The sequence below is a fragment of the Dreissena polymorpha genome, chromosome 2 (assembly GCF_020536995.1).
Source record: "Dreissena polymorpha isolate Duluth1 chromosome 2, UMN_Dpol_1.0, whole genome shotgun sequence".
Lineage (NCBI taxonomy): Eukaryota > Metazoa > Mollusca > Bivalvia > Myida > Dreissenidae > Dreissena > Dreissena polymorpha.
The window spans coordinates 107650046-107676166 of NC_068356.1; the positions used below are offsets into that span (position 1 = coordinate 107650046).

At 33.1% G+C, this 26121-nt stretch overlaps 1 protein-coding gene and 1 long non-coding RNA gene across 4 annotated transcripts in view; one reads left to right on the forward strand and one right to left on the reverse strand.

The window, feature by feature from the left end:
* The window catches only part of LOC127868416 (putative proline-rich protein 21), a 408141-nt gene that overhangs the window by 370537 nt on the left and 11483 nt on the right, over positions 1–26121 (reverse strand). The gene's annotated exons all lie outside the window — the stretch shown is intronic.
* LOC127868431 (uncharacterized) lies at positions 3414–16288 on the forward strand. 2 transcript variants are annotated; one of them, XR_008044120.1, is made up of 4 exons: positions 3414–4739; positions 13549–13697; positions 14284–14407; positions 16112–16288. It is a non-coding gene; the product is annotated as an uncharacterized LOC127868431 (long non-coding RNA). The 2 variants fall into 2 exon arrangements; XR_008044119.1 differs by lacking the exon at positions 3414–4739 and having other exon boundaries at positions 10657–13697.

The following is a 26121-nucleotide window of genomic DNA, read 5'->3' on the forward strand; positions in this document are numbered from 1 at the left end:
GCAAGCAAAATTTGGTATTTATGAACAATCTATTAGACATTTTACTGGTTGAATGTCAAAATCTGCAAGACATTGTTGCCAATGAAACAACACATTATTTCACTGTAATATTAAGCCTTATTTAGGCAATGTTCATATTGTCATATTTACTATAACATGTACGCTTTTTCCATATTTACTGTTATCCAAACAAATGCTTGTTGTTCAAGATTCCATCCAGAGAGTAAAAGTGAAGTTTTAATGAATTGATCATTATTTTGCTCATCAATATTTATTATGCCCCCCTTCGAAGAAGAGAAGGTACACTTGGAGACTTTTCTAACGCATCACTTTTCAAATCAATATAGCTCCTTTACTTTTGAACGGATTTTGTTGAAATTTGGACTCGGACTAATTCAATACATATCTAATAGTCCAAGTAAATTTAATTGAAATCGATCAACAGTAAAATATCAAACATAACAAATTAAAAAAATCATTGAAAAAGTAAAATTCGAAAATCTTACATCGTGAAATAATAACGTGAACTGTAAAACGCATTAACTTACACGTTTTAATGAACAACCGGCTTGTAACATCGCGCTCATACAAGCCATATTGTTGTTCTACTTAATTTTATGTTTTCCTGGTGTAAAACGAATCGAGAATGATGAAATTGAAATTAAATTGGAATTATATAGCGCGCTGAACTACACTTAATGACTTTTCGAACGCAGCATTTTTTCAAACTTAAATATCGCAGATATGAGTAAATATTTTGATTTAAAATTGTACATGTGATCATTTGACTACAATATGTACAAGCAAACGATGAAATCATTACCGATTGGATGCGTCAGCAAGTGGGGAAGGTAGCCTGCAACATTTTTAAATAAAAATCTTAACTCATTACTGAGATTCAAGTTTGAAAAGTGATGCGTTAGAAAAGTCTCCAAGTGTATATTGTTTTGCACACGTCGGTCGGTCGATCAGTCCGTCGGTCCTTCCATCAAATGGTTTCCGGATGATAACTCAAGAACGCTTATGCCTACGATCATGAAACTTCATATGTACATTGATCATGACTGGCAGATGACCCCTATTGATTTTCAGGTCACTAGGTCAAAGGTCAAGGTCATGGTGACCTGGCTGCCACTACAATGGACAGCCCATTTTGGGGGTATGGGTGTTTTACAAACAGTCCTTGTTGAAATGAAACTACTTCAGCCAGTTCTTCCATGGTATATTATGTTGTGATTATGTCATGCTTACATAATGTAAACCTAGGGTTTTGAAAATGATATTGACATGAAGTAATGTAGATACGCAACTTTATTTTGTCATGCCAAATTTCTGGATCTCAATCTAGACTAAAAGTTGGTTAATAGTATTAGACAGTAATAACAATTTTAACAGACACACTGCAAAAAATGACTGATTTTCTCCTGTTTGTTACAGATTTTTCTGACATAATACTACAGAAAGCATTCACAGCTGGTGTAAGCTCATCACTAGACACAGGCCCCTTCATCAGGGATTGTTTGCAGATGCTCAACCTAGACCTCTACTCATGATCAGCATAGAAACTACATAGGCATCAGTTGACCTCTCTTCTGGATCGCCATAGAAACTAAAATGGCATGTGAAGACATCTCTCTATGTTCACCATAGCAACTAGATCGGCGTCTGATGACCTCACTTCATGTTCACCATAGCAACTAGATAAGCGTCTGATGCCATTTCCTTATGATCACTATAGCAACTATACTTGACTTTGATTTCCTCATATACTTTCACTATGAATGAAACATTATTGGTATAGTGATAATGTAGTACAGTTTTACAATTTTACTAAATTCCAGGTAAAACAAAGATTGCCAGGTGTATTATATATATTATCAGGGATAATATTTTCCCGCAACATCAATCGGTGTCCAGTCAATACACCCCCTGGACGTTACACCCCTGGTCTTTACACCCTCTAAGCCTGGATGTTACACCTCCCAAGATATTGATTAGATTAGAAAGGTGTAATCAACTTATGAACCACTAATTGGATTTGTCATGTAGGATGACACTGATGAGATTAATGGTTGCTCAAATTATTTAATTGAGCAGCCATCATCTAAAACATTAATTTTTATTTCACCAGAATGACTGTAATAATATGCATCTAAATCATAAATACTTTTTTTCAAGAATATACAGACAGAAAACAAAGAAGAAATAAAAATAATGATAAATAAAATAAATATTTAGGATAAACAAAACACAATCTTAATCCATATACATTTATTTTTATTTCACCATAATGTAATAATATGCATCTATAACTTAAATAATATTTTCAAGAATAAACTGAAAGAAAAAACTTTGAAAACAAAATAAAATAATGATAAATACAATAATTGTTTAGAATAAACAAAACACAATCTTAATTTATATACATTTATGTTTATTTCACCATAATGTTATAATATCTAAATCATAAATACTTTTTTTAAGAATATACAGACAGAAAAAACTTTGAAATAAAATAAAAATAATGATAAATAAAAAAAATATTTAGAATAAACAAAACACAACCTTAAATTTATACATTTATTTTTATTTCACCATAATGTAATAATATGCATCTAAATCATTAATACTTTTTTTCAGCAATATCTTTATCTCAGTGTATCACATCTGTTACTTAAGTTTTATTACTATTGTAGTAACCATAGTATTTCACTTATCTATTGATATATCTATTTGATTAGCAGTGCATAAAATGCATGCAGTGTTATGTCTCTGATATTGACAATGAAGCAAATCTGCCCTTAGGCTATTTCATATCACTAAAACAAAAGGAGATAACTTGCTATTAATTTAATAGTTACTTCTTACTTGTCTCCTTTCAGAGTATTAAGAGGTTTTTTTTCCTTTCATATTTAAAAGTTCATTGGTCTTTAAATGAATAAGCAATCAAAGTTCTTGATTTTGCCAACAAATAATGTTTTCCAACTGTGAGTGTACTCTATAATCTTCTTTTCAATTATTTTTTTGTTTTAATATTTTTTTCTTATTAATGTTTTGTATTTTTATATCAATTGAAAATAAAATATTTTTTTCACTATTTTGTTTAAAAAGAATTTAAAAAATCTAGGCAAGAATACATGACAGGTAAGGTGTGACAGTTCAACAACACACATTTTGACCAGAAAAATCCAATTGACCAACTCTTACTAATGAAATTTAATATAATAATGATGTGACCAAACTCCTTTAATTTTAGGTGTTATTATTACACTTTGATAATTAACAAATTATTTGAAAATATCAAAGAACAATGTTTTTCACACCAAAACATTGTTATTTCCTAATTAAAACTGCACATCAATAAGACAGACATACAGACAAACAAACAATAAAAAAAACTTTGACAGACACATTAAAGCAGGAACATCATTAATCAAGTGAAGTGTGCCTTATGGTAGGTGTGATCACACGTTAGTAACCTAATCAATTATGTTTACATCTTGGGAGGTGTAATGTCAAGGCTTAGAGGGTGTAAAGACTAGAGGTGTAACGTCCAGGGGGTGTAAGGACACAATCAATCAATCGGTCCGGATTTAAATGGGGAAAAAGTGTCCGAAAATTTATATCCGAAATTATGACAAATTACGTTAAAATATATACCATTGATTTTGCTATTCATGAAGATGGTATAATAAATGTACAAGTTAAATTCCCTTAGGCATTATTTTTAAACGGAACATACGAGTTTTCTCATTTTGTTTTATCATTTGCTATTTCATTGACATTGGTTGTTTCGTGTGCTGTTTTATCTGACTGTTTTTCATCGTTGTCAATATTATTAGTCTGTGAAAATCTATACCGATGTTTTTAATCGTTGTAAACTCGATAATAGCTTACAAACATGCATTGAACCAAACAAATGTCTGTGCGTAGGTTTGTTACTGACAATAACAAAACCAAATAGTTAAGAAATAATTCATGTACGTTATAGTTTGTAGTCGAATAACCCACGGCCGATAGTTAAGATGCGTAGGGTTTAAATGATTTGAAACCACGCATCTAAAATTTCGGTCGTGGGTTATTCAACAACAAACAATAAAGAACACGAATTATTTCGATTCTAACACGATTTTTCCTGAAGATTTATACAATGTATATTATTTTTCTTGTGTACTATTTTATGTGAAGTTCCGCCCATAAAAATAACTTTCGGCTGTTCTTTCGATCAGATCCGCGACTTTTATATATTTATTGCCGAATTATTCCGCTGGTGGAAAATGTATCGGCATATTTTGTTTAAATACAGCGGGTGCTTTCAGTGTATAAGGTCCGCCCACAATTATTGCAGAATATCCGATTTTCTTCTTTGTGTATATGACAGTTTACTGTATCATGCATGAAATGCACAATTTCCACGAGGACAACTATGGGATACCAAAGGGGTCGAAACTTTAACTTCTGCTCGAGCAGAAAAAAATGCTGCTCGACCAGCATATAAATGCTGCTCGAGCAGCAAATCTACTGCTCGACCAGCATTTTTTCTGCTCGAGCAGGAAAATCCTGCTCGACCAGCATTTATTTTTAGATTATGGCATTAGCCAATCAGAACTCTTGTTATATTTGCCATTTGGTGCAAAACTGGTTTGTTTGGAAAAAATGGCTGCCGCCATGATGGTGCCTTTTTCACATCTTCTGCAAGTTTATGTGACGACCTGTTTAAAGTTTAACATTGACACGCGGTAAGTGCTTTATATTTTGGCTGCAAACTAGTCGATCAAAAAATTGTTGCCACTCGCTTAATAAGAAAATCGATCATAAATGTCTAACGGCTGTTAAAACTTTTGCGAAAATCACGACGATGACTGATAAGAATTGCTCAATGGGTGCGCAAGTGTAGGTTCTCTGTTTCTATCGATATACTTTCTTAATGATTCTAAATAATTGCTTCTGACACAGGTGCCGATTGCCTGTGATTGTGCCTTTCTGGTTAACATTGTTTACGTTTCTCGTTCTCCCCATACATGTATATCTGCTGTCTTTTACAATTATCCAAAATATCATGTCTGTTAACCAGTTCTCAGTGCCCCAGATAAGCTGTGTATCTGCGTCTTTCACCCTATTAAAATGTTTAAAAATGCAAAGAAATACAATATCATAAGTATTGAAAACGCAACCAATTTGACTTTTACGCAAATTCGTCAAATTAACGATACAAAACTTCGATTAAAAATGCTTTGCTCTTTTCAGGTATTTTCTCTTTGGAATTATTATCGTAACGCGGTGACGCTTACATTCAGCAAGCTCAGCAAACGGTCATAGTTATTCAAACGCTATGCGTTTTCAATCTGACTTAATTCGTCACTCATTGTGCATGTATTTGTAAAGCGCCTGTACTTTCAGTTTCTATTACAATGCGAAATAAAAATAGCTAAGAGAGGTCGAAAGACGTCCGAGATTGTTGCCCCAAAATATCAGCCGATCACAAACTTTTTCGAATCAAGAAAGCAAGAGCCAATAAGTGCCGAATCATTTGTGTTATCGATTTTGTTTGAAACTGTGTATACAGCAGTTGAGTTTACATCCAAAAAACATGATGGAAAGTCTGTGACTTAACAAACCTGTCAAAAGTATAAAAAGGCATTTCATTGGTTAGAAATTGTCGACATTTTTTAAAGTTTATATCATGGACAGTTTCAAGGATTAAAGATATTACGAAACATCAGTTTATTAAAATTTATGATGATAGTTTACAGTTCTATTGAATCAATACAAGTGTGCAGCGTCAACAGAAGTAAATCAGAAATTATTTTAAGGTTTGCATTTTTATTACTCATTTCACTCTATATGAAGAATGGAATCACCCTATTGTTCAAAATCAATGGTTGAAAACCCTATTTCCCAAATAATTATCTGGGGCACTGAGTTCTCGAGGACTTTTCTCAATTTCAATGTAAATTATTTTTCACCGAGGCCAATAAGCTTGTTCAAAGCTAACAACAGGTAAAATGAGAGTTGTGTCTGAATTTTAAGTTGTTTAATTTTTCATAATTGAAATGTTTACAATTTACTATTTATTGAATAACTTGGCAGTGCATAATTAAGTTCTGGGATGTTATTTTCAGCTCTGAACTGCGAAAAAATTGCATAATAATTACATTGTTGGCACTATAATGAGTTACCTTTCATCTGTCCTTCCATTTAAATGTCCCTAAAGCAGACTTCCCAAACTTTGCAGAAAGAGTTTAGGCAATGTATTACACACTCATTTTAACCATGGCATGCTATAGTACAACATGTCTTGACAGAAATAATTTCGATAAAAAATATTTGCAGGAAATAATTTTTCCATTGCGAATCGTTTGTATCTTTTTATCTTTATTCTAAATTTGCCCCTCTTAAGAATAATGCCATGTATAGCTGGTTTAGAATTAAGGATGATGATATGTCGTAACAGCATTTTGTCATGTCATTTACTGTACTTCTTACCTACATGTATTTGAATATTCAGTCCCCATATAACTACGCCCATATGTTGTGGACATTTTCATACAAGAATACTAACAGGAATATGTATTGGAGTTTGCTGTTTAAATTTACAGTCAATCGGAGGGTAACAGGTTTGTTTTTAACCAGAAGTGAGGAACTAAACGCAATTTGCAGGAAAAATATATCTCTTTATACCACTTAAGTATATTTGCATCACAGGAGCTCTGGTGTCGTGAGGTTGAAGAAACTAGTGTTGAATCTAAAACATTTAGCATCATGGACTCAAAAGTGAGAAGCCAAGTCAGACACCGCAAAATGTAAAATAATCTGTCAGATGTTTGGTCTGACAGGCTACGAAATTCTGTCAGACTGAAGGATAATTTCTGGATTCCACTTATTAGCATACCTGATAATAGCATATTTCTGTTATTAGCATATAGAATGTCAAAGCACAGATTAATTCTTAAATTTTAATGTATTTTTCTTCTATTAATAGCATAATTTTTAACCCCAATATTCAGAATTCACTTAAAGTCTTTATAGCATAGAACATTCTCAGAATGCCAAGAAAATATGCTTTAAATCTGCGAAAATATGCTCAAATGCAAACGCAAATACCTGCAATTCCATTTAATAAATAGTTATCTTAACATCAATCATATACAATGTTGAATTTAAATTTCACTTTGACGATCAATTATTAACAGATTTGACTTATTGTATGCCCCCAGTTGCTATATTTATGCTAAATTGTGTGTTCCTGTTAATAGCATATTCCTGTTATTAGCATAATTTTTGCTGACATGGTATGCTAAGAACAGGAATCCACTGTAGCAACATATTAATCAGGAATTATGGTTTGAATCCGTGAACTATTATTTTTATTGGTGAAAGAAAATCTCCATGGCGCGTTTTCAAAAATTCCTAATCAAGCTTGGTAAAAGAACACACAGAATAGCAAATTTATTACAGCGCCAACTTCCGGGTAAAAATGATTGTTTTTTTTTTTATTCCGTAAAAACAAATGCCGCATCATATCCTATGGGTGATTTAAAAAATAATGAAGCCTAAATAAAACATGCATTTATTTTCTAACCATTAAGCATGTTTGTGTTCTTTTTCTATCTTACAGAAGTGTTTCCATGTGATTAACTTAAATGTGAAAATTCTTCTCAATAACTTGCTTCATTAACAAAATATATTGAAAAATATCCTTAAAATTGACCCAAGTGTACTGGTTTTGCGTGACATTTTATGTAAAAGGCAATTTTCAAATCTATACTTCAATAAAACTTTCAGAAATATTAGGTATTGCCATCATTAAATGAACATAAAAATGCATATGTTTTAAGAAAAATAAAACAATGCTTCTTACTTAGGTTGATATCTCTTGTAGCAAGTGTTCAAAGCAATGATGTTCTTGTCAATTTTGTGCCACAATTTTCAACTCTCTTCACGTATATTAAGAGGTGGCATCATAAAGTGCTTCAATATTTATAGGCAAAAAGTGTCCTTTTAACCTGTCACATGTTTTTTCTACACATTTGTACAGGTATTTATACAATTATTTGTTCATGTAAATTTTGAACAGCTGAATACTAAATGTGGTCAGAATTTGTCCCTGTCCCAAGTGTACATTTTGCAAGAAAGTTATTTTAAATTTTTCATAAGATAGAATTTTTTAAGGTTTTACATCATTTTCTTCAAACCATTAATGCTTATCACTAGATGTACTGAAAATTTGATGCCAAAACCTTGTGAACTTTTTTGCAAGACAAATATCGCATTGTCCCAAGTGTACGAAATTTTTATCATGTTTGATGGACAGGTGATATCTTTAAAAAAATAAACAAAGGCACTAATTTTCTGGAAAGAAGTACACAGAAGGGTGTAATCTCCAAGAGAAAAAGGTGGTTTCTTCACTCTGGGGGTGAACTACTCTTATTATATGGGTATGTCTCCATATTTTGTCTTCAGAAGAAAAATATAAGCATATAAATGATAATGTGTGGGAAGTATATTTGACTTTACCATAACATTATTACAAAAATACATTTCCTCTTCTCAAATTAATGTCAATTTTAATCAAAATGTTTCTCCAATAATCTTCAATGTTAGCCTGAAGTTGGTTATTGAATGTTGTACATGTACACTTGGGACACAAAATGAATGTTTTTCTTATAAACCTCCAGAAAGTGAAAACAAACTTACATTATAGCAGAATCAATGATTAAATTTCGATTTAATAAAGCATTCAAAAGCAACTGAAAAAAAAAGCCAAAATAAAAGTTGAACATGGTCAAATGTCAAATATGATGGATGACAAAGTCTTTCAGATTCTTATAATTAAACCACGCAGACTGTCACCCTTGTGGTACAATTCCTACACATCTAAACTAAAAACCATGTTAAAACCTTCGATAAACAACGGTACAGCACTGCACTTATTATTATTTCATTCATTTTTAATGACACATTACCAAAATATATAGAGGATATTACAGAGGAAGGTCAAGTAAGAGGACATCGTGTTTAATGTATAAAGTATAAAAAGAACAAGGTCTAATTTATAAAGAACAAGGTCCAATATATAGAGAATATAATGTTTAATATATAGAGAGCAAGGTCTAAATATAGAACAGTGAATTATATGTGTCTTGTTCTTAGAAAACTGGGCTTAATTCATGTGCGGAAAGTCTCGTCCCTGATTAGCCTGTGCAGACTGCACAGGCTAATCAGGGACGAGACTTTCCGCTTTTATGACATTTTTAGTTTGAAGGAAGTCCCTTCTTACCGAAAATCAAGTTTAAGATGAAAGTGTCGTCCCTGATAAGCCGGTGCGGACTGCACATGCTAATCTGGGACGACACTTTACGCACATGAATTTAGCCCAGTTTTATCAGAACAAGACACATATTATAGAAAACGAGGTCAAATATTATAAAAAAATATAAACATGTATTTTGTATACAGAACCATGTTCAATATTTAAAGAAAAGCGTCCAATATATAGAGAACACAATATTAGATCAACTTCAAGTATAGAGAGCAATGTCTTATATATAGATATCAAATTCCAATATATAGAAGAGGCATAATGTCTTATATTTAAAGATCAAGGTCAATGCCATAGAGAACAATGTTTAATATGTATAGAACATCATTTGATATTTAGAGAACAAGGTATGCTATCCATTTGTATAGAGAACAATGCCCAGCATATAGATCTCCAGCATATAGAGAGCAATGTCAAATAGATCTTTATTCTATAGAACAAGATAAATTATGAAACCAAAGTCAAATATATACAACTATGTGAAATATATTGAAAACCAGGTCAAATGTATCTACAATTTGTGAAATATATGTGTTTTTTTTATGGGAAATACAGATCTATGACACACTGCATAATTATGGAGATTCCTTATGCCTCTGATATTCCATCGGTTATAAACATACTAAGGGCCACAAAAATACCTCAAATGAAATACATATAAAAGTTATGCTATTTTTCTTCAGATTTTCATCCATTTTGAAAATGTCCCAAGTGTACAGATTTGGCCTTAAATCATGCTAGATCCTTTCAGCAAACAATTCTAGTTCCCTGTAACTTATCTTATAATTTTATAAGAATATTTTATGCCAATTTAATTTGTATTCTATATTACTGACTGTTTGGGTATTTCTTAGAATAAATGAGACTTAAAGTTGTCAAGTACAAATAACCTTAAATCTCTAAACATCAACCTTAAATCATCAAACGGACCTTCTACCACAGAACATTATTTGGGGAAACATTAATTTGTATAGTCAAATGTAATAAAAATTTAAAAAGTATTTATATATGTTGAATGGTTTGCTTATTTAAATTGTATACAAAAGTCATGTAAGTGTCCCAAGTGTACAAATGTTTGAAAATTGTATACAGTTTTGGCAAAAGCTAGTTTTTGCAGATTTTCTTATATAATAAAAAAGAAACTTCACATATATTTGAAGGCCATCCTATATTTTGATAAATCTGAGTTTTTACTTTAAGATACACTGCTTTGAGGCCAGGAAAAAAACATTTAGGAGTATAGTTTTGAAAAATATGTGTTCAAAAACATGAAAATTTCCATATTTTTTTTTAGAACACTTCTGATTGTGTATTTACATTTTGCTTAAGAACATACTGCATGTTGACAAAGCACACAACATATTGATAACATGTTTTAATGGGATTTTATTAAGTGCAAAAGACATGTACATTTATAAAAAAAAATCAAAACATTTGGTTAACATCTTCTGTTGTGAAAAAGTGATTACATCTGACAGAACGGCTCTACTCATTTATAAAACTTGAACCCTTTCCCTATGCAATACAAACAAAACTGTTGCCATAACTTAACATCTAAAATTTGAGAAAATTTTTCATTAAGGCTTCATTATCCCCATGCTTTTCGGAGAAAAAGTGGGGATATTGTGGTTATCTCCGTCTTCCGTCCGTCCGTCTGTCTGTCCGTCCTGGCCACTTTCTCCTCCTACACTATAAGCACTAGAACCTTGAAACTTACACACATGGTAGCTATGAGTATATGTGTGACCCTGCACTATTTGGAATTTTGATCTGACCCCTCGGTCAAAAGTTATGTGGGTCGAGGTGGGGCCGGGTCAGAGATTTTTACTCATGTTTATGCCCCCGGATCGAAAGATCGGGGGTATATTGTTTTTGGCCTGTCTGTCATTGTATGTGTGTGTGTGTGTGTGTCCCAAATCTTTAACCTTGGTCATAGCTTTTGCAATATTCAAGATAGCAACTTGATATTTGGCATGCATGTGTATCTTCAAATTTATACTGAATTTCTCTTATGGTTTATCTCAACTATGTATGGCCCCATTACCAACCCTGGGGCACCCCGCCCACATAGGCCACGCCCACCCAAAATTGCCTTTTACTATAATTTCTTCATTTCTACACCGATTCACATCTAATTGATACCGAACTTCTCTTATGACAATACGTTTAATCTCAACTATGCACAGCCCCATTACCAACCCTGGGGCACCCATGGGTCAAACATGCGGTGTGGGGATACACGTCGGCCTCTGCCGCGCCATTTCTAGTTTATATTATTGAAATCACCCATATTTGTGTAAAGTTTGGAGAAAAATCAAGAAAAACATATTTTAACAATGAAATACATTTAAGTTGTTTGATGATATTTTCATGTATTTCAACGTTTCCAATGCCCAGATAAATACCCTATTTGTACCCATTGAAAACCTTTAAAACTTTAATTTTGCATTGTTATTTTGTGTAAGGCTTGAAGAAAAAAGATTGATCTGTATGCAAATGTTTACATTATATCTCACAATCATAACAATTTCCAATTTATCGACAGTGGTGACCAGGTTTTATCATTATTATATGATTATTAGTGCTTGTGATCATATTTCAGATGCCCAGGGGCCTTTATGGTTGGGTTAGGGAGGGGTGCTCCCTCCCTTCCTTAATTGATTTTTAGCTCCACTCGCCAAAGGCCAGCAGGGCTTATGTCATGGTCTTGTGTCCGTCATGCGTGCGTCTGTCCGTGCCTGCGTGCGTCCGTCCGTGCATTAACTTTTCCTTTACACATCTTCTTTTCCTAAACTACTGGTCCAATTCTGATGAAATTTCTCAGTAATGTTCCTTGGGTGAACCTCTTTCAAATTTGTTCAAATTATGCTCCTGGGGTCAAATTTGACCCTGCTCTGGGGTTACAAAATTGAACATAATTATGCTTATATAAGGCCTATTTTGTGAAATCTTTTACAATCTTCTCATCCATAACCATTGGGCATAGGGCTATCAAATTTGGTATGTAGAGACATCTAATAGTCCTCTACCAATTTGTTCAAATTATGCCCCTGGGGTCAAATTTGAAACTGCCCTGGGGGTCACAAAATTTAACATATGCTTATATAGGGTCTATTTTGTGAAAACTTTACAAATCTTTTTGTCCATAACCATTGGGCCTAGGGCTACCAAATTTGGTATGTAGTGACATCTTATAGTCCTCTACCAAGTTTGCTCAAATTATGTCCCTGGGGTCAAGTTTGACCCTGCCCCGAGGGTCACAAAATTGAACATATGCTTATATGAGGCCTATTTTGTGAAAACTTAAAAAATCTACTTGTCCATAACTGTATGGCATAGTGCTACCAAATTTGGTATGTATTGACAAGTATTAGTTCTCTTATTAGTTTGTTCAAATTATGCCCCTGGGGTCACATTTGAAACTGCCCCGGGGGTCACAAAATTGAACATATGCTTATAAATGGCTAAATTACTGTAAAATCATTCTTGTTCATAACCATTGGGCCTAGGGCTACCAAATTTGGTGTGAAGTGACATCTTATAGTCCTCTACCAAGTTTGTTAAAATTATGCCTCTGGGGGGGGGTCACAAAATTGAATAAACGCTTATAAAGCGCCTATTTTGTGAAAATTTTAAAAATCTTCTTGTTGAAAACCATTCGGACTATGGCTACCAAATTTGGGTTGCAGTAACATCTTATTGTCCTCTACCAAGTTTGTTTAAATTATGTCCTTTGGGTCAAATTTGACCCTGACCCATGGGCCACAAAATTGAACATTATATACATTTCTTTCTTGCTTATTTTGTGAAAACTTTTAAAATATTCTTGTCCTTAACTCTAGGATCTAGGGCTACCACATTTTGTATGTAGTGAGATATAGTAGTTCTCTATGTGTCCAATAATTATGTTGATGAAGGTGGCAGTGGTAATGACTTGATAAGTCTGTGAGATATGAATGCCAAAGTCTTCGTTTTACATAACATGAATTTTTATGTAAAAGTGGTGGTTCTTCATACATTCTACATGTTCTTTGCAAATGATGACCTCTACAAAGTTGTTCCAGGAGTACCATATTGCCTGACAATCTTTTGTTTTATTGTTAACTTAAACTGTACTTGATTCTAGCATGCCACTATACTTCTTTGAAGTAATTTGAGCAAATTTCTCACTGTTTAGTAATGTATACATTGTTTTTTAAGGTACATTATAATTTCACATTTTGTAGGTGGACTTCAATATGTATGATCTACTTATGCTGCCACAATGTAAAGGCAACAATCACTGGGTTTTGCTGGTTGCAAGTGTTATGTCCAGGACTGTAACCATTTACAACTAGTTGGGTGGTAACAACAAGGCCTTGTTCGATTTGTTCTGGTAAGGTTCAAAGCTGTAATTTATTTTTTGTCTTGCCTGCTTGATATAGCAGTCACAGTAGCAGTTGGTGTATGTGCATTTTATGTGTGTCTCTGAGCTTATCCAAACTGTGATTCGATAATTGAATATGCCATTTTTAATATAGCTTACCACATATGTTCTCAATGTAGAGAAGCTGCAGCGCATGCGTTAACAAGAGATCAAGGTCACATTTAGGATGCTTTTTTGTCCAGTTCCAGTTATCATTCATCAGGCAATATACCAAACAAGATATTCAAAAAACTTTGTAAATCTTATTTGTTTTCTATATTTGGATCTTTATCTTTAATATTAACTTGTAATGACCACCAACACTTTAAAAATGATAGGCTATATATAAATTTAAGCTTGCTTTCTTAGTTCATTCTTATTTATTATTGTGTCCTATCTCTCACACTTATGTGTTTCAAATAATGTGTTAATAGATTCACATATATATATATGTTTGAAAACTGATTACCAAAACAATTTGGTATAGATAAAGTACCGCTTAAGTATATAGGCACATGATTTTTGTTGATTTTTACCAACAAAATATTTGTTGCAGCCAGTTCATGTGTCAACGAGCGCAAATTGTGAAAGATGGCTTGGAAAAATTCAGTTCAGAGTTCAAAGCGCAACCTTGCAACAAACAGCGCCATGGAAACAGCTGTGGAGTGTTTGCATTGATGGTAATAAATTAGCTTTATATTTCTATATAGGAGTCACTTTGTCGTACTGTCGGTCGGTCTGTCTGTCGGTCCCGAAATTTCATCCGATCTTCACCAAACTTGGTCACAAGTTGTATCTTGATGATGTTTAGGCCAAGTTTGAATATGGGTCATACTGGGTCAAAAACTAGTTCACGGGGTCACTTAGTGTGTTTTAAACCGAAAGTTTGTCCGGACCATAACTATGTCATTTATCATTAGATTTTAAAATAACTTGGTACATTTGTTCACCATCATGGAACGGTGTGTTGCTTGAAAAAAGTACGTCGATATCTCCAAGATCAAGGTCACACTTGGAGTTCAAGGGTTAAATGCTTGTCCGGGCCATAACTTTATCATTTATTGTGAGATTTTAAAATCATTTCACAAATTTGTTCACCATCATGGGACGGTGTGTCGCGCAAAAGAATTACTTTAATATCTCAAAGGTCAAGGTCACACTTTGAGTTCAAAGATTAAAAATGGCCATAAATGAGCTTGTCTGGGCAATAACTATGTCATTCATTGTGAGATTTTAAAATCATTTGGCACATTTGTTCACCATCATTGGACGGTGTGTCGCGCGAAAGAATTACGTCGATAACTCCAAGTTCAAGGTCACACTTTGAGTTCAAAGGTAAAAAAAGGCCAAAAATGAGCTTGTCCAGGCCATAACTATGATGTTCATTGTGAAATTTTAAAATCATTTGGCACATTTGTTCACTATTACTGGACGGTGTGTCCCGCAAAAGAATTACGTCTATATCTGCAACGTCAAGGTCACACTGTGAGTTCAAATGTCAAAATTGGCCATAAATGATCTTGCCCGGGCCATAACTATGTAATTTATTGTGAGATTTTAAAAATACATGGTAAATTTGTTCACAGTCATTGGACGATGTGTCATGCGAAAGAATTATGTCGATAACTCCAAGGTCTAGGTCACACTTGGAGTTCAAAAGTAAAAAAATGGCCATGAATTTGGACTGCATGTCATGCTTAAGAATTCAAGAGTTCAAAGGTCGAAATGGCCATAAATAATAATGGCATTATCATTCTTAAAAATCGCCATAAATTTGATTATCTTGTTTTGTGAAGACAGCATGCAAAATAGTCTGTATCAATGCGGCACGTGGGGGTATTTGTCACGTCTGTGACAAAGCTCTAGTTTGCTTAGTAAAGATCTGCATTAACTTTTATTCAACAAAAAAATGGGAGAATGTAGAATATAATCATCGTACCTTTCTGTTGGTGCATTGGTTTTTAGAGCCTTGCATTTTCTTTTAATTTATGAAGGACATGATATTTCATATGTAATATCATAACGTGAGGATCAAACTGTGTTATAGAGTCCCACTTTTGTCAAATAACCCTGAAAAAAGGTTAAACAAGAAGATTACTCATATTTTAATTTATTAATGTGTCATATAATGAAAAAAAGCATTTTCTTTGCTCCATTATATTATTTTGTATGAAAAGTTGTTTTTCAGTGTCTTAATGTGATTGTATATTTATGATGCATAAAACATGAATACTTTTCACTGTCAAACTATCGTTCTTGCAATTTTATTTTCAGAAATAGTATTTTTTGTGAACAATAAATCTAGTGCATATATGCTTTTTTTATTGCAAACAAATGTTGTTGTTTTTTAAGTTAAGTATGAATGACTTTTACTTTATTTCCAGACTGCCAAATCTTTGGTCAAAACAGCATCTCACAATGTTGCGACAGGCCCATGATGCAGTTTATCGAGACTAGTCGTGAGATGCAGACTTCTGATTCATGGAGTGCGGCAAACATATCTGTGAGACTCGATCACTCCACTGTAAAGACCCGCACAGCATTAAAATGGATATTATCAATATGTGTTGTTGCTCAAAAATATGTTTTTGTAGCAGGAAGTGCTTTGGGCTCAATTAATCTGAGAACTCAACAAAATATTAATAAAATCCTTCTGTGCCTTTTAGTTCTGAAAACAGAAGTAGCCAGTTGGTATTACACATCTCCTAAACAAGTACAGCACAATAAAACTTAAGGTTTTATAATCCTAAATTTTTATAACATCTTTATATCCACACAAAAATATTGATGATTGTGGTGCTCAGATTGCAAAACCACCTGTTTGGCAAAAATAATGCAGATGGTTAGATTATGATAAGTGTAAGAAAAAAAGAATAACTCTGGAGATAAAAAATGATATGATAATCATTGCTTGACAGAATCACAATTGACCTAGATATTTATTTATGTTGTGGTGTATTTTTCAATGAGTGCCTTAAGATTCCAAAAACCTATATTGACTTAAAATAAATAATCCCGATGGCCTAAATGACTTATCATTTCATGTTCATGAACCGGTTTTAAAATACTTTGTAGACTTATCTGCTAGGCGGTCAGGACTTTTAGACCACCTGATAAACTTCAACTTTATTTTCCCTAGTTCAGTAACCGATTAAAGATATGCTAACATAATACTGATGACTGATGAGTCTGTTGTGTCTTATATATTCTCATTGCTACTTAAAATATTAAGTCTATTTTAACGTTTAGACTAATAATAAGCAAATTCGTTAAATTGATATCCCCTGCCAAATAAATTCTGATTATTGATGGGTGCAGAACTAACAGAAAAGTTTATTTGAAGGGTTGTACCCTTATCTCACTTATTTAAAAGTAACAACATAAAAAAACAATTGGCAATAACTCTTATTTAAGAAAGTGTAGGGTTATAGATTTTGTGCATGACACCTCTCCTCATTGATATCTTATCATCCATTAAATGTCATCTTTAAATCGTGTATAGTATCTGTGATATAGTCCTGTAAAGTAACATCAGACATGTACATATGTACTACGGTTATGTTTCTTGTGCATGGCACTTATTCTCATTGACAATTATACACCCATGAAATTTCATGTTGAAATCTTGTATTTATAGTTTCTGAGATAAAACCCTGAAAAGTTACATCATACAAAAACAACAAAGGGCAATAACTCTTATTTCAGAAAGTGAAGGGTTGTGGTTCTTATGCATGGTTCTATAAATGTGATATAGCCCTGAAAAGTTACATCATAAAATAACAATAACAAGAAAGGGCAATAACCGGTATGTAAGAAAGTATACGGTTATGGTTCTTGTGCATTGATAATTATACACCCATGAAGTTTCATGTTAAAATCTTGTAAAGTATCTGAGATATAGCCCTAGTTACATCATACAAAAACAACAAAGCGCAATAACTCTTATTTCAGAAAGCGACGGGTTATGGTTCTTGTGCATGGCACCTCTCCTCAGCTATATTTTATACACGCATAAAGTTTCATGTTGAAAACTTATATTGAGTTTCTGAGATAAAGCACTGAAAAGTTTGTGAGTGACTGAACTGAGAGACAGACCAACGGTACGTTTAAGTATATTTAGCGTACCTGGGGTACATTAAAGTATACTTAAGAGTACACGGGGTACTTTAAAACATTACCCGAGCCGAACCGACAATTACCAATCGAGCTTATTGACATATTAAATAAATGATGATAGTGGTAACTATGATTGTGTGAAATATAAAACAATAGTTTTCCTGAATTGAGTGTACATGTGAATTAGCTAAAATAATGATAAAAACACCGATTGGGATTATACATTTCTGGAACTGAATTTGGTTCATAGTCAGTTTTTAACTTTTTTAAGCTGAAATAATATATACACAATGTATATATATATATATATATATATATATATATATATATATATATATATATATATATATATATATATATATATAATCTGAAAATATTTTCTTAAATCAATGTTATATCTTTGTATTAAAAAACTGCAACACTCATGACTGTAAATTATGCATTACCATATTTCTTTACAATGTAATGCATGTACATCATCGATATATATAACATTTAAAACGAAAATTGTTTTAAAATTCAAATGTTTGCATGGTGTTAGAACTACTGTTTTGACATCTTTGTTGTGAACAATGTGTTTAGGTTCAACGTCCGAAAAAAAGATGTCCGAAAATAACTGCAAGCTGTTAAAACGCGAAATTAAGTTGAATTGAAACAACAATGCGTTAAATATTATTTTTCACCAATCTGACATTTTCACGGCGACTGATCGGAGCAATATCACGGGGGTACTGTGAAAATCGTCAGATCTCACGATCTGACAATATTGACGCTACACCGGTCTATTTCGTTTCCGTATAGACGAGTTAACGCGTGACGTCACACGCACCTGCAAAGTTTAGACTCCGCCCACTGGTTGGCAAAAAGAGGTGGAATTCTTATAAGCGCATATAGAGAAGGTTGACATTATCATCGTTTTTATTGATACTCATGAACTGTATCAAATATAATTTTACTATTTATGTCTGAATAAAACATAAGCATGCGTGGAAATTCATTTTTGGAACGATTATATTGTTGTTATTATTTGTGTTTACTAAAAACGAGCTATGGAGTGGAACGTACACTATCTACGAGCTCGTTATGTGGTTACCACAAAAATCTCTACTAAACGCATCTTCACGTCCATTTTAGATACAAAATTTCAAAAATGGAAATTCTTTTAGAATAAATTAAATTTAATGAAAAAACACAAATAAGGATGAAAACAAACATCAAATAGATCGCTTTTTGTGCGCAACATATAGTAACTGATTTTAATCTTAATATATCTGTACAGACTTACCTTGTTACACAACAAATAAATTAATAAATCTCATTGTTTTATTTAATTGTGCACACCAATTTTGACACTTATTATCTCGTTATGATCGGAGACTGCCCAGACAATTACACAGAAAACATGCCGGTGTCATAAACATAGTGACCAATACTTTAATTGGGTCCCTGCATAGACCACATGTGGCAGACTTTATGATACCTCCATGCCATCTCTTGGCATATTCAGCAGTCATATTGAGCAAGCCAAATATTAAAGCCAAAATACGTAACATTTGCTTTAATAAATAATTTAACATATTAAAAAAAGAAGATATTTGTCTGAAACGGATTAACAAGAACATGCGTATTTATATGTAAGCCAGTTTAATCATAATAATACAGTGCTTTATAACTTTAAATTTAAAATATTGTTCAATATTACTGCTACACAATTGATGTATTTACCGCGGGTACCGGCAAATGTAAACTCGTCAATTTAGTGTAAAGATTGTACGTTCTTGCATTGCACGTAACACCATCATGAAACCAAGCAATCACAATGGATAAACAATATTTGTGTAAAATAAATTAAATTAATATATATATTTATCATAAAATGCTAGATTGTTAAATGTATCACTCCTTATTACTTGTTAAGAGATTTCAATATACATGCAAAGACAGTTCAATTTGCACAAGATGCAGGTTTTATTTTCATTTGTATATTAAAATTTATTAATATTGTAATTCAATGGAAACGAAACGAAAATTCATTCTATGGAAAAGAAAATTACCACAACATTTAACGATTGTAATGTATTCCGTTTTTAATGGCTTTGTTTTATAATTATTAAATGCGCCTCTTATAATACACTTTCGATCGCTGATGAGCAATAACAATATCCACACCGTTTATAGTTATAATCAAATTAATATATGTTTTATAAGTTTTTAAATATCATTTTTTAAAGTCTTACTATAAAAAAGAATACGGCTAGTTTATTGTTTTGTTGTGTGGTATTGTCAGTATTTAGTCTTCCGACCACGTTTACTCTGATGCTAATAACTAATTTGTATTTTTATAAAGAGGAAATTATACATATGATGATACATTTATTTATTGGTACTAAATATGATATATTTGCACTATTGTATAAGAGTTGTAATGTTTATTTCGGATTTTTTATCGTTTAATTGACTAAACAAAAGCCCTTTATACATGTTTTACGTTACTGTAACCAGTGTTTTTGCCAACCAGTCAGTGCGCATGCGCGAAAAATCCCGAATGTAAACAATAACAATTAACTCGTCTATAGATTGGTTACCTCCCCTTATCTATCGTTACTCTCTATATAGGGATCGGTACAGGCTAATTTTACCGGTCCAAATTTGGACCGGTTAACATATCGCGAGATTATACGAGGTTCAGGGGAAGTAATCCGTGTACCATTTCCAAACCGGAAACAAAACATTTCCCGAACTTTTTGACAGCTGACAGGTAAGAATAAAAGCTCGTTATTATTGCGTATGATGATCGTATGGTTTTAAAAAACTGCGAAATACGAAAACAATTGCGTTAGTTTCGACATTTTATTAGACGTTCATACGAAGTTGTTTAATATACAACATGAAAAGTGACGTCGATAGTATACATGACGTCGCGTGCATGTTAGCGGATAAACGTTAACGTCATGAATTCCCGACAGTAATAAACAACGTTCCGATTGGTCTTCGCGTTATCCAATTAAAATCGCCGATACATTAGCCTGTACCTGTTGTATATTATAGTCAACGGTTATATTCAACGGGGAACCAGTTAAGTTTCCGTAGAGATGGCTAATGTCGTCCGTTTGTAAGCTCAAATTTGATTGGCTGACGGGTTCAATGGCTTATTCTAAAAATAAATGCTGCTTGAGCAGCATAATCCTGCTCGAGCAGGAATTTTGCTGCTCGACCAGTAAATTGCTGCTCGAGCAGCAATATGCTGCTCGAGCAGCATTTAAATGCTGCTCGAGCAGCATTTTTTCTGCTCGAGCAGAAGTTAAAGTTTCGACCCCTTTGGTGCGCCATAGACAACATCGAGGTTTGTATCTCCGAAGTAACGATTTTATCCTGGACGAGTACACCTTACGGACCGATTGTGCTAAGTATAAGCCAGTGAAATTATCGACTGATAATTCATGTGTGACCAATACACAGCGGCGCGAATCTTAGCTGCTTGGGGCCATACTCTGATATTAGTCGGCTGACGTGCAATAATCTGGTAGAGACTGCAGCGAATGATTTATCACACCTAATCGAGATAAAAATGTAATTAGGATGTGCACTGTGTAATCGATTTCATAACATGGGAATTTTAGCAAACAGAATCAGACCGACTGTTCGGGATTTTCAATCGGTCTTTCATGACCTCAATCGGTCTAGGACCGACAAAACCGACAAAAATATGATTCCTTTATATTATATATATATATATATATATATATATATATATATATATATATATATATATATATATATATATATATATATATATATATATATATATATATATATATATACACACAATATAAAATTGAATGTCAGTTTCTGTTACTTTGAATTATATATATATATATATATATATTATAAATTAAAAAACACGTCTGGGATTTAAAATATATATTTTGATATTGCTAACGCGTTTTTCACAGCTCATCAGTTCATAATACAGTATATTACAACGTCAAAATGTCATGGAGATAACGTCATATCAATTATGACGACATAACGTCAATAAATATTAAATGAAATTTAATTGGGGTTTAAATACATGTTTCAAATGTTCGTTTGCTAACCTAGCTGAAATATTGTTCGAAAATAGCTTATAAAATGGAAATATTTTAAATTTTGGTTCATGTGAACATTCATCTAAATGTTAACTTAAGGGCATCTGTCTCATTGAGGGGTCTCGCATTTGTTGTTCATGGATAGATCGCCTATTTAATTGAAATTAATATCAAATTTAGGATATCAAGGATATCAAGTTTACAATGCAAACAAGCATACTTCAGTTACCATTTCTTGATATATTGATTATAAAAAACAATACTGAAATTAATACTGATATATATTACAAAGAACCTGATTCTAAACAATATATTAATTTAACCTCGTGTCATAATAAACACACAACGAAAAATCTTCCTTTCACTTTAGCAAGACAGATTTGTACCATACTTTTGAATGATACACTTAAATTAAAACGTTTAAATGAACTTGAGCATTCTCTTTTACAAAGCAAAATCAAAGCGCCGAAGGCGCTGAAGGCCTGGGGCTAAATTTAGGGTGCTTGGAAAGAAGTGTAGTGACTAAACTGAAGTAAATGCAAACGGATCCACGCTATTTTGCTGCCAGATACATGTGTACATGTATACTGATGTTATGAAGTTGAAGATTTAATATGTTACTCGTGCTTAATATGTCTATCTGGTTTTAAACACTTCGACCTTTAAGCTAAGGTCATTCAATGGTCAAGGTCATCATAAAGTAGGTCAGTGGGAAAGTCTTGTCCAAAAGGGAGTTATGGACAAAAATAAAGTAAATCCAATCATGAACCACAAAGTTATGGTGAATGTTAAGTTATTGGGTGCTTTAACTTTTGAGTTCAAGGGCCAAGGTCATCAAGAAATATGTCCGTGGGAAGGTGTTGATCAAAGAAGAGTTGTGTACAAATATCAAGTGAAAACAATTATTCTGTAGTATGGAAGTTATGGCAAAAGTATAATTTTTCGGACAGACAGTTCAGAAACCATATGCCTGCCTTCGGGGCATAAAAACAATGTATGTATGAAAAAGTTTAAATTAAATATTAGATTTATGGTTGTATTTTACAGACAAACATTTTCAAGAGATGAAGAGGAAGATTCATAAGTAAGGCTAGGTTTCTTTAACTGAGGTGTTGAACGGATGTCAAGCTTCTCATTTGAAAGCTTCGATAGTGTTTGAGAAATTGTAAGTCGGTAAACTAATAACTAGTAAAATACGAAGGATAAAGGTATGTGCTTTTAACAGAAGTTGCATGTCATCATATTATATAAGTATGTAGACTGTCAAGTTGAAAGGTTGGACAATGTTTGAGAAAATTAATTTTTTTGTTGAGAATTTGACAATATTTCTATGTACTAAGTCAAAACAAGGGCAGATAATTCCATAAATACAGGTCACATGGTAACCAGCCTTGTCAGTATGGACTTAACAGGCGAAATTGAGCAAGTATTGTAAGTTTGAAGAGGATATCTTTGATAGTCTTTGCGAAAATTGACATTTACAGACAACTAAACAAACGCGAACGTCGACTACCTGGCTATGACAATAGCTCTTGTTTTGTTCTAAAAGTCGAGCTAAAAAGGGAGATATTAATTAAGTTATGTGTGACTGGTAGACTATTTTCAGTCAATATAATGACAATGATGGCATTTTGAAAGAAAAGTGCTAATGATAATGAAATGTTTGAAAATGGTTTTGAGATCAATCTGAAGGCAGGGCAAAGTTACTAATACCATCACAATAAATGAACAAGTACTTCGTGCTGAGATCAATTTAATGAACACAATGTATCAACAACCTGTAGAACATTAAAGGTAATTGTTATTATCATCAAAGCTTAATATAACTTGACATAATGAACTATTAACTAATAACTAGCTCTACACAATCATTTAAAATGTTTGGAACAAGAATGGTATCATGCAATTCCGTCCTTTTGTGTGAGTATAAACATATGTACTGTAAATGTACAAGGGCTAAATAACAAAGACAAATGCACTAAAAGTTTCAAATGGTTACACAAAAGAAGTAATATATGTCTTTTTTATACAGGAAAGTCACCTGAAACATACCTTAGCAAAAACATTGACAAACAAAGTGGTTGGGACGGAGATATTTATCTTAGCGGACAACATACAAATAAACAAGGCATCGCTTGTCTGAGTAAAAGTCATACAGGAATAACAGTGGATTACTTGAACGAAATAATTATTGGCAGACACGCAACTATAGATATAAAAATACACGTAAAACAATTAACATTAATGAACGTTTACGGTCCGAACACAGATGAATCCAAATGTTATAATAAATAACCAAGGTAAGAACCTTATAGTCGGAGAGGATTTTAATAATGTTCTTAACCCATTATTAGAGATAAAAGAAATGGAAATCTTTATACTCACTCCAAAAAAAGGAACATTTTGAATAACATAATTGAAAACTACAATTTGATAGACATAAGGCATACAGTTTATCATAATGAAAGAAAATTCACCTGGCACTCAAACACAAAAACAGCAATATTTTGGAGATAAGATTTTTTTAAATATGCGAGTCTATTTGCAACCTTATCAACACATGCAACATAACACCAGGATTTATGACTGATCACTCGATAGTTGAACTTTAACTGCATGAAATACAACCTGAAAGAGGCCCAAGGTACTTTAAAAGTTAATAATAGCTTCTGAAAAGATACACAATATCAAACACAAATATAACAGGTAATAACCAATACAGTTTAAGATAACAAAGATGCAAATCCAAACACCTTATGGGAAATAATTAAAGGCAAGATACTTAACACAACAATAAGATGCACGTCATTTAAAACAAGAGGGCCGTTAGGCCCTAAGGCGCTCACCTGAGAGCAAAAGGAACTAGACTATTCTGGACAAATGCAAACTGATTCATGAAGATTAGACCACAAAAAGTGACTTTCAACATGTTTATTCTTATATTTGACCTAGCGACCTAGTTTTTAAGCTCATATGACCCAGTTTCAATCTTCGCTAAGATTTCATTGGGACAAAATAATGTTTTGACCAAGTTTCATGTAGATTGGCCAATAAATAAGGCTAATATAGCGTCAACAAGTTTTCACTAAAGCCATATAAGGACAACTGCCCCCCCCCCCCCCCAATCATTAGAACAAATGTTCTGACTAAGTTTCATGAAGATTGAACAATGAATTTGACTTCTACAGAGTGAACAAGTTTTACTATAGCCATAATAGGAAAACTGCCCCGCCCCCTGGCGGCCATGTTTTTCTTCCAAACGGAACCATTTTTGAACTTGTCAAAGATTTTATTGGGACACATGTTCCGACCAAGTTTCATGATGATTAAACAAAAAATGTAACTTCTAGAGTCTTAACAAGGTTTTACAATAGCCATATTAGGAAAACTGCCACACCCCCTGACACCCAGGTTTTTCAACAACAAGAAGCATTTTCGAACTCGTCCAGGATATTAATGGGACACATGTTCTGACCAAGTTTCATGAAGATTGGACAATAAATGTGACCTCTAAAGTGTTAACAAGGTAAATGTTGACGCTGCACGACAGACAAGGCACAAAAGGCGATCTAAAAAGCTCACCATGAGCACGTTGTGCTCAGGTAAGCTAAAAAAAAAGAAACACACAAACTTGAAAATGAAGCCATAAAAGTCATTGAAGCACTTGAAAAACAGATGCATAAAAGAAACACAAATTATGCCACCTCCATAGAAGAAGGAAATTCTTACAAAACAAGGGCTGTTTGTAAAACATGCATGCCCCCCTACAAGGGCTATAAGTTGTAGTAGCAGCCATTGTGTGAATACGTTTTTTGTCACTGTGAACGGTGGTGGTGGTGTAGTGGTGGTGGTGGTGTAGTGGAAGTAGTAGTAGTAGTAGTAGTAGTAGTAGAAGTAGTAGTAGTAGTAGTAGTAGTAGTAGTAGTAGTAGTAGTAGTTGTAGTATTAGTAGTAGAAGTAGTAGTAGCAGCAGCAGCAGTAGCAGCAGTAGCAGCAGCATTACAATACCAATACTTAAGAATGATCAAATGGGAAAAGGTAACCTAGCACTGGCAGTAAATATGGGGCTCATTTACAGGTCAGATTTGGAATCTCTGCTGTAAAATGAGATTTTAAATGAATTAAAGGGAGGCAAATGCTGTAATAAAAAGAACATGCATAAACGGTAGTTGTTTCCCTTGTTTGAACCA